The following is a 15,633-nucleotide window of genomic DNA, read 5'->3' as shown; positions in this document are numbered from 1 at the left end:
AGCCAGTTTAATTCAAACCAGTGACAAGAAAGCATGGAGAAAAAGAGAACCTTGCTAAGAGTGACACAAAACTATTGTTTTTGCTTCTTATCTGACACTAAACCACAGGGTTTGATTCATACAAGTCTGTAGGCCATCAACCAGTCCTGTTCACTCAGAATCTGGGGATCACAGGGACATACAATGTCAAAACCAACTGCTCTAATCACATCCCTCTCCACAATGGCATAGGACACTGTACGGGCTGTCTGATTCTATAAAATATTATTTTCATCAACAAAGTCTGGTGCCCCTCTGCCCTCAAATCTTCAGTAGTTCCTGCTCTTGCCTTTTATCTTGAGGGAGGGGTAAGTCTCTAAGTGGGCACGCAGTCCCAAAGTCTTGAACAGGGATTTTAGGGACACTAGAGTCTCTTTTGCATGGGTCTCACAGACCCCAGATTCATTCAGTCACTGAGAGGAGTGACTTCTAGTCCCAACCTAAGGAGCCCATCTTCAGTGTTGGGATGAGGAAGCAGGCCTACCAAGGAAAAAAGACAGGGGAGTGGTTGTTCAGAACCCCTTGAAAATCGCAAGAGTAAGGGGAATAGGCCACCTAGTAGTCCAGGAGCTTAGGGATGGACAAACAGGGCCCACACTTCACAATATTTTCAAAGATAAGAAGCTTCATTGGTGGAAGTAAGTAGCTCCGTGGGGAAAAGATTGTTTGGAGGTGGTCTCACTCTAAAATTCTGGACAGCTTTTGTACCTTTCAGTGGGCCTGGACCAAGGTTGTCCAGGTTTGTTGCAAACCTTTTGCACACCTCTAAGCCATCGAACATTTATTGAGTACTTCCTCTACCTTTGAAGTGGTTATTTTAATCAATTTATAATATTTTCTAATGGAGAGAATCATTCCTGTTAATAGGGTTGAGCATACCACTGGACAGCCCCTCTCAATATTCCATGTTATTTCATAGTCCCTTCTCTGTTCTTCCAGATGTGAATTAAGGATGTGACCGTATGGAAGGAATGGTGGCAAGGATTTTTGATCACATGTAAGAATCTGCAAATTTAGTTATGCCTGTAGAGGTTTATGGCTTTAAGAAACACAGTAGTGGCCCATCTTAGGAAGTTAACTGTCTATATCCCAGTGTGATGCAAGCAGAGTGATCTGAGTGAGCTGCAGTAGAGATCTGTTTGTTGGAACTTTCTTGTTTGTGTCTGTTTTACTACTCTCAATATCTACTGCAAAACCAAGGACCTTAATGTCCTCAAGTCCTGTGGCTACACATCTTTTTATTTTTTAAATGCTGATCTTTCTGTCCCTTTCTGCTGAATGCTTCTTGGGTCAAGGGGTGTGTCATCCTTTGAGTCTTTTACAGTGCTGAGAACAATAACTAAGTTAATGTTCATCTGCCTGAGACCGACATTATTTTCAGCCTCACTCATTATCTTCTTACTTAATCCAAGAAGGGAAATATTAAAATGCAGACAAGATACATTCCAACTGCCAAGTTCACTTGTAACTTCTGCAGTATACACTCCATTTCTAATTTTCAGTCTGATGTAAGGCATACAGATGTTTGACGATTCACTGGAAATTGTGTGTATTTCCTACATAAAATGTGAAGCAGGGGAGCCAACATGGGTTTGAACTAAGATAATTTAGTGTTAAATTGTGGGCCACTATCACTTGAACTAAAGGAGTAACTCCATTAGATACTAGCAGTAATAGGCTCTCATCCTCTTATGTAAACTACCCACTAGAGTGGGGGACACAGCACACATTAAACCAATGGGTTACACAAACTTACTTCACAGATTCAATTTCACAAATTGTTCAGTGCAAGTACTGGTATTTTGTAGTTGCAATGTGAAATTAGATTTGTTTTGATATATTGGGTTAGAACTTCACTTTGCTCAAAACAGGAAAAGACGGAAGGGATGTCAGGGGAAAGTGCAAGGTCCGGCTGTGATGCAGATTCACCAGTTGGGAGTTCCCCTTTAATAGGGAACATCGGTATGAGGCATTTGGAACTGGTTTCCAGCCCTTTGCATTATCTGAGTGGCAGAAAGTAGCTGTAAACCAACTAGACAATCAGGCGCAACATTTATTTCCTGATTCTATGACCATAAATAATCAATTTTTCATCACAGATTTTAAAAACTTTTTACTAGCAGGCATGCTTGCGAGTAAATTCATTTGCTAGGATATTAATGTAAAGAGAATATAAAAAGGAAGATACAATATGTCTGAATTAGTTTCAAAATGAAAATAGATCCTATATAGTGTTTTTCCAGTACTCACCTAATTCTAATGAGGATGCAACATCCATGTCCTGTTTTGCACTCTTCATATGGCACATATTTCAAGTAGCAAAACTAGACTTGAGATGTCTGGAAACTTGAAGGGAGAGAGAACATCCCACTGCTGGAAAGCAACTTGGAAAAGGGATTGAAAATAATAAATAAAAAATCCTGAAAAAAAAATTCCAGAGACAAATCAGTTCAGAAGTGTGATACAAATAAAGAGTGTGAACATAAATTTTCTATAATATAGATGGAAACAATAAGACTCTGTGTTCTGGGTATAGGTTAAACCGTTGGTACTAGGAGTCAAGGATACAGGAGTCTGGCATTTGATCGCCCTGCACCTTTAAGCAGGGGGCGGTGGGGGAGAGGGAGGAGAGGGGTTAGCTGACTTGCCGAATGAAGGGAACGGTGCTTTATGGCTGGGGGGAAGATGAAAACTACTGCAAAAGGGTCAGCGTGGTTGCTGACTCATCCCTTGGGAATGCAGGGTTTAGAGGGGGCAGCCCTGGGCCTGAAGCCTCCCTTTTACACGGAGCAGTCTTAAAATCAAAACAAAAATAGGTTACAAACTTAAAAAGAGTGAAACAGCAACAATTCTACAATGCATTTATTATAACAGCCTGTGGAGCAGAATGCTAGGTAACATACAGCACACATGCCCAAACTGGCTTCTGTGTAGTGTTGACTAGTTACAGAGCATTTGTCAGATAATAGTATAGCTAGCATGGTATTCAAATCCTTCACTATTTCTGTAAGTAGCTGGTTAATCTGTTGACCTTTTTCAAAAAAGATTGTTCACCAATTGGCAGTTGTCATCTGGCAACGGAAGAAGGATCTTGGAATGGTAGGTATGTGGATATTTATAAACCAACATACATGTGAGGCTGCTATCTCGGTCTTGGATGTAGCTTGGAATGCGAAAGAGGTATCTTGCTTTTTGGTGAAGTATAGTGTGGGACATGACATTAGGGCTGTACTAACAAGAATAAGATGCAGGTGGCAATGTGTTCCTTCTATGTAGCATTTTCAATACTGTGTCCATTCTTCCCATCAGATGGTCTAAAGGTCAATTGTTATAAGGAGATGCTGCACAAATTTTTTGACAGGACATGTTGTGTGGATTTACAGGACCTACGCAGTAGTCCTCTCAATACAGAAAATATATTGGCAAAGCTCAACAGCCTTGTGCTGGTATCAGAAGCTGCTGAGAGATCTTACATGCACGTGTGTGCGCGTACACACACAATTTTCACCTGTTGCTAGAAAGTGATAATCAGGGAACCACTATAGTTTCTGTCCCCTAGTGTAATAAACACAATAAACACTTACAGACGTTTAGATACGCTAAATAAAATGTAGACCGTACACTATAGCTTGTAATGGGGTTGGAAGGAGTGTGGATTTTATCTCTGTCTGAACCCTACCGAGGAATGAAGACTAAAGCCTGATCACCAGGGTTTGAGGAGTGTTTTGAGGATTTCACCAATATGATTAGAAGTGTTTTATTGAGCCCCTTCAGTCAAAGAAATAGGTCATTTTTAACTGGAAAAAGCTCTTCACTTGAACTGAGCTGAACGGCCTTTTGACTACTACCAGTCAGATATAATACAAATTGTGCAACAAAGCTTTTATCAATAGTATAACATAATTAAATGAACCTGAATGTAAAGCTGTGAAACTATGAAGAAAGATGGAAACTTTATTTTAAAAATCCATGAAACATCCATGGAACATTCATCTACTGCTATTGGCTGAATTGCAAATTTCCTTGATGCAAGACAGCACAGCATCAGGTGAAATGTTAAGAGAGGAACACAATGCCAGAGAAGTTTGGCTAGACCATATTTTTAAAAGAAATTTAGAAACAGGCAAAGTGTGAAGACAGATGCTGACAGACAGCTCTATAGTGATAGATAAAAGAAGATGAGCTTCCAGACGGTTATGTCTTCAGGGAAATATTCAGTTGACAGTTAAGGCAGAGGGAGTTATAAGAACATGCAAGTGAGTTGAGGATAAGAAAGAAAGAAATTGTGTTCAGAAGCTGAAGTCATTAAAATACCACTTCACTAGTTTTTGTCCAACTTGTAATTGAATGGTAGCATGCAAAAAAAAACCCCAACCCCTAAAATTAGATGGCTGGGTGGCATGAAATAAGCTTAAATCTCAGCAAATGACTCCCCCGACTCCCCTCCTTTTGAGTGCACTCTGATAATAAATCTGTGTTCTGTGAGGGGGGTCATATTACAGTTCACTGTATGATTCATTCATATCTTCCAAGCAATAATCTCATTTGGTTTTGGGGAGAAAATTCAGGAGTGCTGGAAGTGACAAGTATCCATTATCAGATGTTTGGTAGCAGTAATTCTCTTTAATTAAACCTATTGTTTATGGAGTCATTGGCATTCAGCCATTATAAAGCTCTGAGAGAGCTACTTTTCTCATAAACTAGTTACATGGTTTTATTTTATGAGCAGTTGGTTGTTTTGCGAAATTCAAAGACTTCTGCAGTTTGTATTTAATGTATCTTTTCATCCTTATGTGCTAACAACACGATCTGTGAAGACTTTTGATTTCATTTGAAATTGACAAAATACCCCAGTTCTGTTCACCCTGGGGATGTTTTGAAGGCCACCGTGACAGATAATTACACATTTCATGGCACTTTTCTGAGCCTTAATTTCATAGCCCGTGAACTTCTGTATTTCATGGGCTTTATAGTCAATGAAATAAAGGGGTTGTGTTACAATACATTAAACAATTTATGTATCTACCCTGAATGTTAAATCAGAGGAACTGAGATTACAGACAAAGGGTCTGATTTTTCCTCTAGCACTATTAGGTATTAGGAGTAGCTTCACTAAGTCAATGGAATTGCACTAGTTTTAAATGATAGTCCACTCAGGCCCCAAATGCCCAGTGGCTACTAATGAAATTTTTTCTATATTATTAGAAAGAACATCTTTATATTTTCAGATGTTTATGTTGATTAAAAGAACCCAATAAAAATAGAAAATACACAAGCAAAACCAATCACCGATGTACAATAAATTTGCCACAGGTGAAAGATTAGTGGTAAAATTTCATTGGCACATAATCAACTATAGGAAAAGTAAACAAGAAGAAGAGAAGTAAGAAGCTGTGTGTGGGAAAAATAAAAATAAAAATATTGGGAAACCACTCAAATTGTCATCTCAAAATTATGCTAAAGGCGCTGTTGCTGTGAACTCACTAATATAAGAAAATACTTTGCATGTTCATTTGAAGGTTTCCGTCTTTCTGTTCTTGTCTGCAGCTACTCTTTCATGTTTAAATATTAGCCTTACTTTTCAGTAAAGGTCAAGGATGGTTATAAAATGTCTTCCCAACTGGATATAATGATTGATCCTTTTTCAGATGTTAATAAAATATCTGCCAGGATCTTCACTGAGGTGTTTGTTTTGACTGGTAATATAGAGGCTTTTAGTATTACCGGTGCAAAAGAAAATGGAATATTTCTACCTGAGAGGCCACAGATCAAACCCTATATGTACATGGCACAAGAAGGATGATCTGGTGGGAAAAACATAGAACCCAAATTCAGTCACATGCGTTCTATTCCTCTGTCATAGACTTCCTTTGTAACCTTGTGTTGGGCAAGCTCTGCATAGAACACCAGAGCACATCAAAGAAAGGCGGAGTGTGGCTTCTTTCTCTGCACACCTTCATCCCTCCCTTCTCTTCTGGGAATAATCCTGGTGATGAAAGAGAGGAGGAAAAGGAGGGATAAAAAGACCCCAAGGTACACATCCTTCCTCTCCACCTCCTTCTCCCAATTTGGGTCACTGACTCATTGTATTTATATTGCAATGCTGTTGCCTGACAATTTAGGACAAGCTTTGACCTTGAGCAATAGTTAGTGCAAATCACATGTTTTCCATGTGATGAGGGTGTAACAGAAAGATACATTTGTATGAATATAGCAATAGGTCTTTTACTCATGTCCTGCAGCTCCTTTTAACTGAGCTTGCTGGGCACTGATTGGTTGCTTTCCTGCAGCCTTTTTAGGCAGGCCTGGAGGACCCACCTTCACTGTTCCTTTTGTGGTAGGACCAAGAGGCCTCCAACAGAAGACCTCAAAGGGCCTGGTACATCTCATCACACATAGAGGGTTGGCAACTATTTTGAAGTTATTAAAAAAAAATACCCCTTTTCACTGGAGAAATGAAAAGATGGTATATTTCACGTGTCCCAAATGAAATGGATGTATGGTCTCTCTAAAGGTGTGTGATTAGGGTTGCCAGTTTTGGTTGGATGTATTCCTGGAGGTTTTATCACATGACATAATCTTTAATTAAAGATTAATCTTTAATTCCTGGAGACTCCAGGACAATCCTACAGGGTTGTCAACCCTCTATGTGTGATGAGGTGTACCAGGCCCTTTGAGGTCTTCTGTTGGAGGCCTCTTGGTCCTACCACACCCTGCTCCAGAAAAGGAGCAGTGAAGGTGGGTCCTCCAGGCCTGCCTAAAAAGGCTCCAGGAAAGCAACCAATCAGTGTCCAGCAAGCTCAGTTAAAAGGAGCTGCAGGACCTGAGCAGCTCAGTTCCTGGCTGGGACCAGAGGAGCAAGATAGGGTGTTCTTTTGTCACTGCTTCTCAAGGGAGAGCCAGAAGATGGTTTCTGGAGGCACTGGGATTCAGTGAGGAAGAAGGGGAGTTGAGAACTTTAGACCTTTGTTAACAGTGAAGAGAAAGTGGCTATATGGGAAGCAGCCCAGGGAATGCAGCAGCAGCAACTACTAATGGAAGCAGTAGCTGCTGTTTTTAGGGGGCCTGAGTTGGGACCTGGAGTAGTGGGCAGGCCTGCGTCCCCTTACCAGTCACTGGTGAAGTGGCCAAAGCCCCGAGAAGAGGAAAAGTTCAGTTTTGGAGCCCAAGCAAAGGGCTGGGATTTATACAGGCCCAGAGACAGGGCTGAAGACCCTGGAGAGGGCCAATTATTTGCTGGAATTTATTACCCTGAGAGGGGACTGAAGTTAAAGAATAACCTGGCTGGAGAGCTGGGACACCAGAGAACTGCTGAGGACAAAGGCTCTCCAGGGAGAAAAGTCCGAGGGCAGTGCTCCCTAACAGGGCAGGGACATATTTAGAGCTAGTACAGAAGGGGCTGAGAACTGAGCCCAGAGAAAGGGCTACAGATAACAAGGGCATGGTGATGGTCCTTGTTCGACGTTTGTCATCCTGGAAGGGGTTCACCCATTCATCCAATTTAGACGGTATATGACTTAGCCGGAGGGCTGAACCGCTGAAAAACCATCTGATGATGGCAACAGCTGACAGGGGGCACCGGGGGCAGATAGAGTACAGGACTGCACCCAGCCAACAGCAGCACCACAGCCACCAGGTGCTCCAGACATGCAAAAACATTATTCGGTTTCAGTCTAGAACTTATGGAAAGCAGCGTATTCACAAAGCAGATATATGAATGTTCTAATGTTAGATAACGATAGTTCTGAATTGTTCCATATTACAAGAGTTCACATTTACAATGGGCAAACCTCAAACCAGTCACATAGTAGCAGATACACTGGGGGGCATTTTTTGAATCTTATCCTAACTATCTCAATCTGTTATATTTTCAGATTCTTACTTTCAGCTGAGGTGATAAAAACAGCCCTTCACATGATATTTTGGCACTTCTTTCTCTAGTCCCAGCCTTGACCAAGAAGTGGGGAGGCATGTGAAAATGAATAATATTGTGTAAGATGTTATGTATGCCTTTTTGAAACTCAGAAGATAGTTGTTTCATTTGGTTAGAGTTTTAGGAAAAGATTCAGGTCTTTTCTTATTGTATTCTCACTAATTTACATATTTCTGATCCAAATACCGTGGTGAATGGTATAATCAGACATTGAGATGGTAAGTAACTCATATTCTATCTCAAGTGCAGGGAGATTGATTTCCACTGGGTAGACTTGATGTTAAGAGTTGAAGGATTGGAGGGGTTATCAAAACGGCTGTTAGCTGAGCAACTTTAAATAAATGAGATCTAGAATTTAGCCATTAGTTTAGCTGCAGAGATCATGTCAGTAAGCTCCATGGTTACCTTTATTACTATACTATCATCACATGACTTCAAACTATCAAAAATGGACTGTCATTTACAGGACATGAAATAGGCCCCCACTGTTTTACTTATAATTTTGAAGATCACTAAGAGCCTATGTAAATAACAAAAATTATAGGAGGAAGTAAAGCAAACATTTGAAGAGACTAGTGATTCTGATCCTGATTTCTAAATGTATAAAACAAACCTAGATTTAGAATGTATTGAACTCTAAAACAACTGGTTTTCCCATTTGGAATAGGAAATGAATGTAATGTATTTAATAAGCAGTACCAGGACTGAGTTTTTTACTAGCATAATCAGTGATTTACATGTGTTTCTTTATTTTGGTGGTTTATTTGTTTTATTTTTAGTGTACTGTTTGAGTTTATTGTATAAAACAACTCTTACTACTCTACCATTAAAATGATAAATTAAAATATAAAATTATATTGGAGATTTATAAAATATAAGTATACTAACCAACTAAAAGTTAATTTAATATTTAGGGTTTGGTTTGAACTTGTGGCACTTTGAGAAAATCTGAATCTAAACCATGCACAACAGGACATGCATTGATTTCTGGGTTTTTTCATTTTACATAGTGGACATTGATTTGCATTCCTAATAAGGTCATTAATAACCGAGTGAAGGGAAGAGCAATAGCCTTCCGGTATATCGGTGATAAGCAAGAATATCAGTCATTAACTAGCACATCTGTAGTCATCCACACAGAACAAAACACTGATCTTATACCCAACTTTGAAAAGTATAGTACAGGAGACCAAGAAATAGTAATCTTTACAAAATGTTTACTGGACAGCAATAGAAATCAATACTGACTGCAGATATTACTTTCCATTTGTGCACAGATTAGGGTCAAAATCAGGAAACTTCAATCAAATTTAGACTAAACCTTTTCATTTACTATGTTCCATTTGAAAATGAAAGGATTTATCTACAATACAGGAATAAATGAATGGGGTGTAAATCAACAGAAGTGTGAATGTGAATGACCAGACGAGAGGCGCAAGGGTGGAGTTGCAGCAGATGTATTTGTAATGTAGCTAGCACATGGAGGCTTGATCTTGGTTAGTCCCTCTAGCTGCTACTGTAATACAAAGAATAATAATCAACAGGAGGGCGTAAGGTGTATTTGAAGCTGCTCTGAGCTTTGGAATATTAGAAAGTCCCAGGTGACATGGATTAGTGAACAAAGTGCAGATGGTGTGATAAAAGCTTCTTTATCACATGGCTACCACCACAGCATATGTAATTATGGCCACAAGTCAGCAAGGCACTTAATCACATGCTGCACATTAAGCACATGAATATTCCCCTTGAGTTTTCAGAGTGCTCCGCGCTTTTCAGAATCATGCTCATGGAAAATAATGCACTTTTAGCACTCCACCTGCAGTGTGCCCACCAATATATTTTTGTAACCTGTAAATCATTTGTATTTGGTGTTTGATCAGTAAATTCCACCTGTGGGTATCATGGAAGTTAGGGACAATTTATAAACCCATTTTTGTAAGAAGAATCACCACTGTAATTTGAATATCCTTTGTATTTGTATAAGAGAGTTTGACTAGATCATAAGATTTACCGTGCCAGTGTAATCTGTGTACAATACCCCAAAATAATCTGATCCTGTGTTTCTTATATAATCTATTGTCTTCAATGGGAAAAATGCAGGATCAAGAAAAGGAGGGTATGCATGTACACTGGAAAGCAGTTAAATCAAACTCACATAATTTTCCTTTCTAACTTCTTTGGGAGCATACATGCTGTATTGATGTATTTGGGGGAAATAACTCATTTTTGAGGTGAATATCCCAGCATTAATCAGTTTGACGCATTCTGTCTTCATGGTTAAGAATGGCATTTAAAGGAAGGTAATGTAAATTTTGAAGTTAAAGAATAATATGGGCCAGGAAAACTGGGACAGTAATGAGGAGAAATTGTTGTTGATTGTGCAAAGTTGAATATACCATGGGCCACACCATGAAATATGAATGTGGAAAAAAAGATTAAATCCTGCAGAAATTCAGATTCGCGCATAGATGTCTGAGCATTTAAATAATATGTCATTAGCACAAATTGAATAGTAGCCATTGATGCCTCTTGGAAAAGAAGAGTCTGCTTTAACAAGAACCTTTTTACTGATGATCAGGTTTTTTTCACCTGGCAAAAATCTCAGGGCTTTGTTTCCTAACATACTTTTTCAAGTTTATGTTTATATTGTAAATAAATGGAAATGTGAAGATTTCTTTAATCTGCATCAATTTTCTTGCAGTATTTAAGGCCTCAGTCCTGCAGTAATGTGTGTAACTCATTGACCTCATTAGGGCTTTGTGCAAGCACAGGCATCTGCCTATTTGCATCTCATTTCAGGATCAGGGCCCAAATCTTTAGAATATTCTGAATGAAAACTTGAACCTGCACTCATTTGCACTGACAAATAATTTAGCCTTTAACATTCAAACTAATTAGTAGTAAACTAATCCCTTTGAACCTCAATATAGGCATCCTGATAGAACTATGGAGACACCCATGTTGGTATTCAGGTGGGGTGTTTTTGTTTGCTTGATTTTAAAAAAAGAATCTCAGAGAATTAGTGACAGATGAGGTTTGTTCAGTTCTCTGAGCTTTGCTGTGTTCTGTGTTCTGACTGCAGGAATGGAATGGAAGGGGAAAAAAACCTCTTAGTTTTACAGAACATTTAACAAGACCATGTTTCATTAGGGAGGCAGGGAAGCTGACTTCTGCTATTAAGCACTCCCACGAATGCTAAAGGTAGGGTAAGAACATTAATATTAAACACATTTATACAATTTTCAGATAGCCATGGAAGCTATAAATACCTTTCTAGTTCTCAGAACTCTCAGAATGATAGACCATGACCTCCTTCACTTGCAGCAATGCAATTTCCATCTTCTACCATCAGCTGTCTCTGATATCAGGTCATGAATCCTTGTTACCCTGATCTAGATAATTTTCAAGTAAATGAAGTGGTCACAAAGTAAACCATTGCAATAAATAAGGACTCTGATTTGGATTTTGAAGTTAGCAGGATTAGATTCTCTCTTTTTTAAGACATATATTTGTGCAGCACCTGATCCTGACTGGAGTCTCTGGACCCTATCATAATACTATAACATAATAATTAATAATATGAAGATTTTCATAAACACAGAGATGGAAACCGTCCTCTTTGTTCCCATTTGTTCCATTGTCCTTTCACCTGTAAAACACTTTTGACTGGTTAAAAGTTTTGCTAAGACAGATTTTAGAAGTCCTAGCTTTGCTCATCCTATACTTTCACCTGGCACAACTTTCTATTGAACATGTATTATTTATTTGTGCAGAAAGAAGAGAAGTGTAACTGTTATGTTAACCTTTATCTAGCTATCAGGAGTTCACCAAACTATTAGATGTGTTTCTATTTCATATTAATCATGTTTCGTATTGAATTTTATTAGTGAGATATTTACACATTGCCATGGGACAAATCCATTAGTGTGTGCCTACACAAGATTGGCTGAATTCAGCCATTAATACTGTTTTTGTTTTGTTTTGTTTTTTTCAGTTTCCCATTGTGGTATCATTCATTTTATTTGGAATGTCCTTAATAACTTTTATAGAATTAAAGGGATAGGTGCTATAAAACATTATCCTGCCTGTTACCGAGGAAACGTAAAATGCAGTTTTTAGGAGCTCTCTTGAGGAGAATGAATGAGGAAGAGGTTAAACTTAGATTGGGAGCAACCTTTGCTGAGTGCAAAAGCAAAATTCCAAACTTCTCTAATCAGTAGACTGAAGAGCTGAGTACCTAGCCTAATAGGGTTATGTTTCTAACCCACAGAGCAAAGATCAGGGCAAGCTGTGTGGTTAATTGAATGGGCTAGAGAGGCTGGCATTTTCAAATCCCCTGCAGAAAAGTGAAGGTGATATAATCTTATATGGAAATACAATTGTATTCCTGTATTTGTAAATAAATGCTAGCTCTTGTACTACTGTTCATTTGTAAAGCCTATTTCAAGTTCCATTTTTAATATTTTGTCACGGTCTAGGATTATAGGATTATAATCCCTGTGCTAGGATTACAGTGCTAGAGTCAGTATATAGATTTTTATCATTTTATTTATTTTCCTGGTTGAGACTGTGTTATGTTAAAACCACAGAGTCTTAATAAAGACAGAATTCCAACTGAAAGCTAAGAACTAAAAAAATGTAGGTAACAATACAATGGAACCTGACTTTTGCTAATTTTCAAAATTCAAGTCTCATTAAAATGCTTATACATGTTCTCAAATGCTAATATGTAGTTTTATGTCCATAACCTTTACAACAGCATCTTCAAAATAGGTTTTCCATTAATTTTCATTGCGACTTGCCTGAAGTTCAAATCTTATTTTTAAATCCCATAGTTTTACACCAAACAATGTAGATATGTGGTGACATTATTCCTTCATCATTATAGCTATTCTAATAAGTAAGACAATTTGTTCTTGAATACAAAAGACCAAACAAGAAAATAAGATAAATACAATCTCATGGGATTACATAAAGAACAGCAAACAAGCAAGCATATTTGTACATTTTACATATCCCACCTATCCCATTTGTTGAAGAATAAAAGACCTTCAGGTTCATCAGATGTTGCTATTAAAAACAAAGACTATTAGACACACAAACTTCCATGTAAGTAATGTAAATTTTGACACATGCCAATAAAGTAAGGAAATTCCAAGTTAAAGATCTCGTTCCATTGAATCAATGTATGTCTCAGACCATTGTCTGGTGGTCTGTCCATATTTTCTGGAATCAGTAGCAACATGTAACACGTCCAAATATGGCAGGAATGTCATCCTTAACTTTGAATGTTCTGCCTATGGTCACTGTATCTGACAAAAATACAGCTGAGACTATGGAAAAAATTGTTTGAATTCATTCTGAAGCTTTTCTATAGTTTTAAAATGTCTTTTTTTAGCCTCATTAATGTGGAAATTGGCTTTTGAAATGACAGTAAAAGGAAGTTTTAGGAATTCAAAAAGAAGAGTGGGTATTTTTCTCAGATATAGGGAATAAAGCATGCTGGTGAATACTAATTCCTTGCAAGTACCTTTAAAACTATAAAAGCTATGTTTCTGTTTGGAAAAGCGTATGTGACCATGGTCTATCACTAATAACGTTTTCACTGAGACTACCTGAGGACTTTAGTCTTTTACTGTTCATCTGGTACCTCATACAATTATCTGCTTAAAATCACTATTTTAAAGAAAAAATAAAACTTGTAAAGCTTTAACAGCTGCAGGAATTCATTCCTCAGAAAAGAAGTGGGAACCAAAGGATTTCTTCAGTTAGCCTTATGGGTCCATTACCCTTTTCAACTGATAGCATTTCTGTCAAGGTTCCTCCCCCACTCTGAACTCTAGGGTACAGATGTGGGGACCTGCATGAAAAACCTCCTAAGCTTATCTTTACCAGCTTAGGTCAAAACTTCCCCAAGGTACAAAATATTCCACCCTTTGTCCTTGGATTGGCCGCTACCACCACCAAACAAATACTGGTTACTGGGGAAGAGCTGTTTGGACACGTCTTTCCCCCCAAAATACTTCCCAAAACCTTGCACCCCACTTCCTGGACAAGGTTTGGTAAAAAAGCCTCACCAATTTGCCTAGGTGACTACAGACCCAGACCCTTGGATCCTAAGAACAATGAACAATCCTCCCAACACTTGCACCCCCCCTTTCCTGGGAAATGTTGGATAAAAAGCCTCACCAATTTGCATAGGTGACCACAGACCCAAACCCTTGGATCTGAGAACAATGAAAAAAGCATTCAGTTTTCTTACAAAAAGACTTTTAATAAAAATAGAAGTAAATAGAGATAAAGAAATCCCCCCTGTAAAATCAGGATGGTAGATACCTTACAGGGTAATTAGATTCAAAACATAGAGAACCCCTCTAGGCAAAACCTTAAGTTACAAAAAAGATACACAGACAGAAATAGTTATTCTATTCAGCACAATTCTTTTCTCAGCCATTTAAAGAAATCATAATCTAACACATACCTAGCTAGATTACTTACTAAAAGTTCTAAGACTCCATTCCTGTTCTGTCCCCAGCAAGGCCAGCATAAAGACAGACACACAGACCCTTTGTTTCTCTACCTCCTCCCAGCTTTTGAAAGTATCTTGTCTCCTCATTGGTCATTTTGGTCAGGTGCCAGCGAGGTTACCTTTAGCTTCTTAACCCTTTACAGGTGAGAGGAGGGATTTCAAAGGGGTTTACCCTTCCCTTTATTTTTATGACAATTTCAGATGGTGTTTTGCCAAATAAGTGGTCACAGGTAACTTCCCCTGGATTTTAATAGTTGTCCTTTTGAAATGATAGCTTAGAAAAGCATGACAAGGGTCGGAAGTGAAGGTGAGTAACATGATTTTAGTGTATTAACTGCATTGTGCATGGATGGGTATAAAACATCATTTTAAATAAATGGTGCGCCTACTTTGAATGAAATTGACTGGCAATATGCCGGAATCAATATCCTTTCTCTGAAGGTTTGTATATACTAAGATACAATGCAAGCTCCTAATGGAGAAATATTTATTTCAGACTCATGTAATATAAATTCCAATGAATAAAGTTTCTCAATGCAATACTGTACTCCACAACTTTCATGTACTGTAGTTCACTGAGAATAAATTTACTATTTTGCAGCCATACAGCTAATTAATCATCTATCCTATTAAATGCCTATTCTAATAATTGAAACCCAACAATAGCTCCTAATGATAATTAAGGGGTATTAAATAAGACTTTTTAAAGTGTATTTTAATATGAAGTTAACATTCAAAAAAGGTGTTGGATTCATAACACGGTCTTTTACTGAGCCGCATAATGAGTAATCACATGGAGAGGGCAGTGCCATCTTCCTCCCCATATATACTGTAGTTCTAGGACACCTATATTGCTAGGGAAGAGTGAGTGGGTAGCCTTCAAGCATATTCAATCCTTGGTTTCACTGCAGAGTATTTTAGGAACAAAATAACCTATTTGGAGCCTGAATTTTTAAACAGCATAACTATACCAATGCACCAAATTTCCACACCTTGTTGGCACAATAACTGGTAACTTGAGCATGCAATAATGGTAACTGTGTTCACAAATTAAACATCAATCTATGCACAATTAGTTGTATACACACACTTTAGAAAATCGTGTGCTTAATGTATATGTTTGCGTTCTATG

Source organism: Chelonia mydas, chromosome 11 (assembly GCF_015237465.2).
Source record: "Chelonia mydas isolate rCheMyd1 chromosome 11, rCheMyd1.pri.v2, whole genome shotgun sequence".
NCBI lineage: Eukaryota > Metazoa > Chordata > Testudines > Cheloniidae > Chelonia > Chelonia mydas.
Note: the sequence above shows the minus strand (reverse complement) of the source record.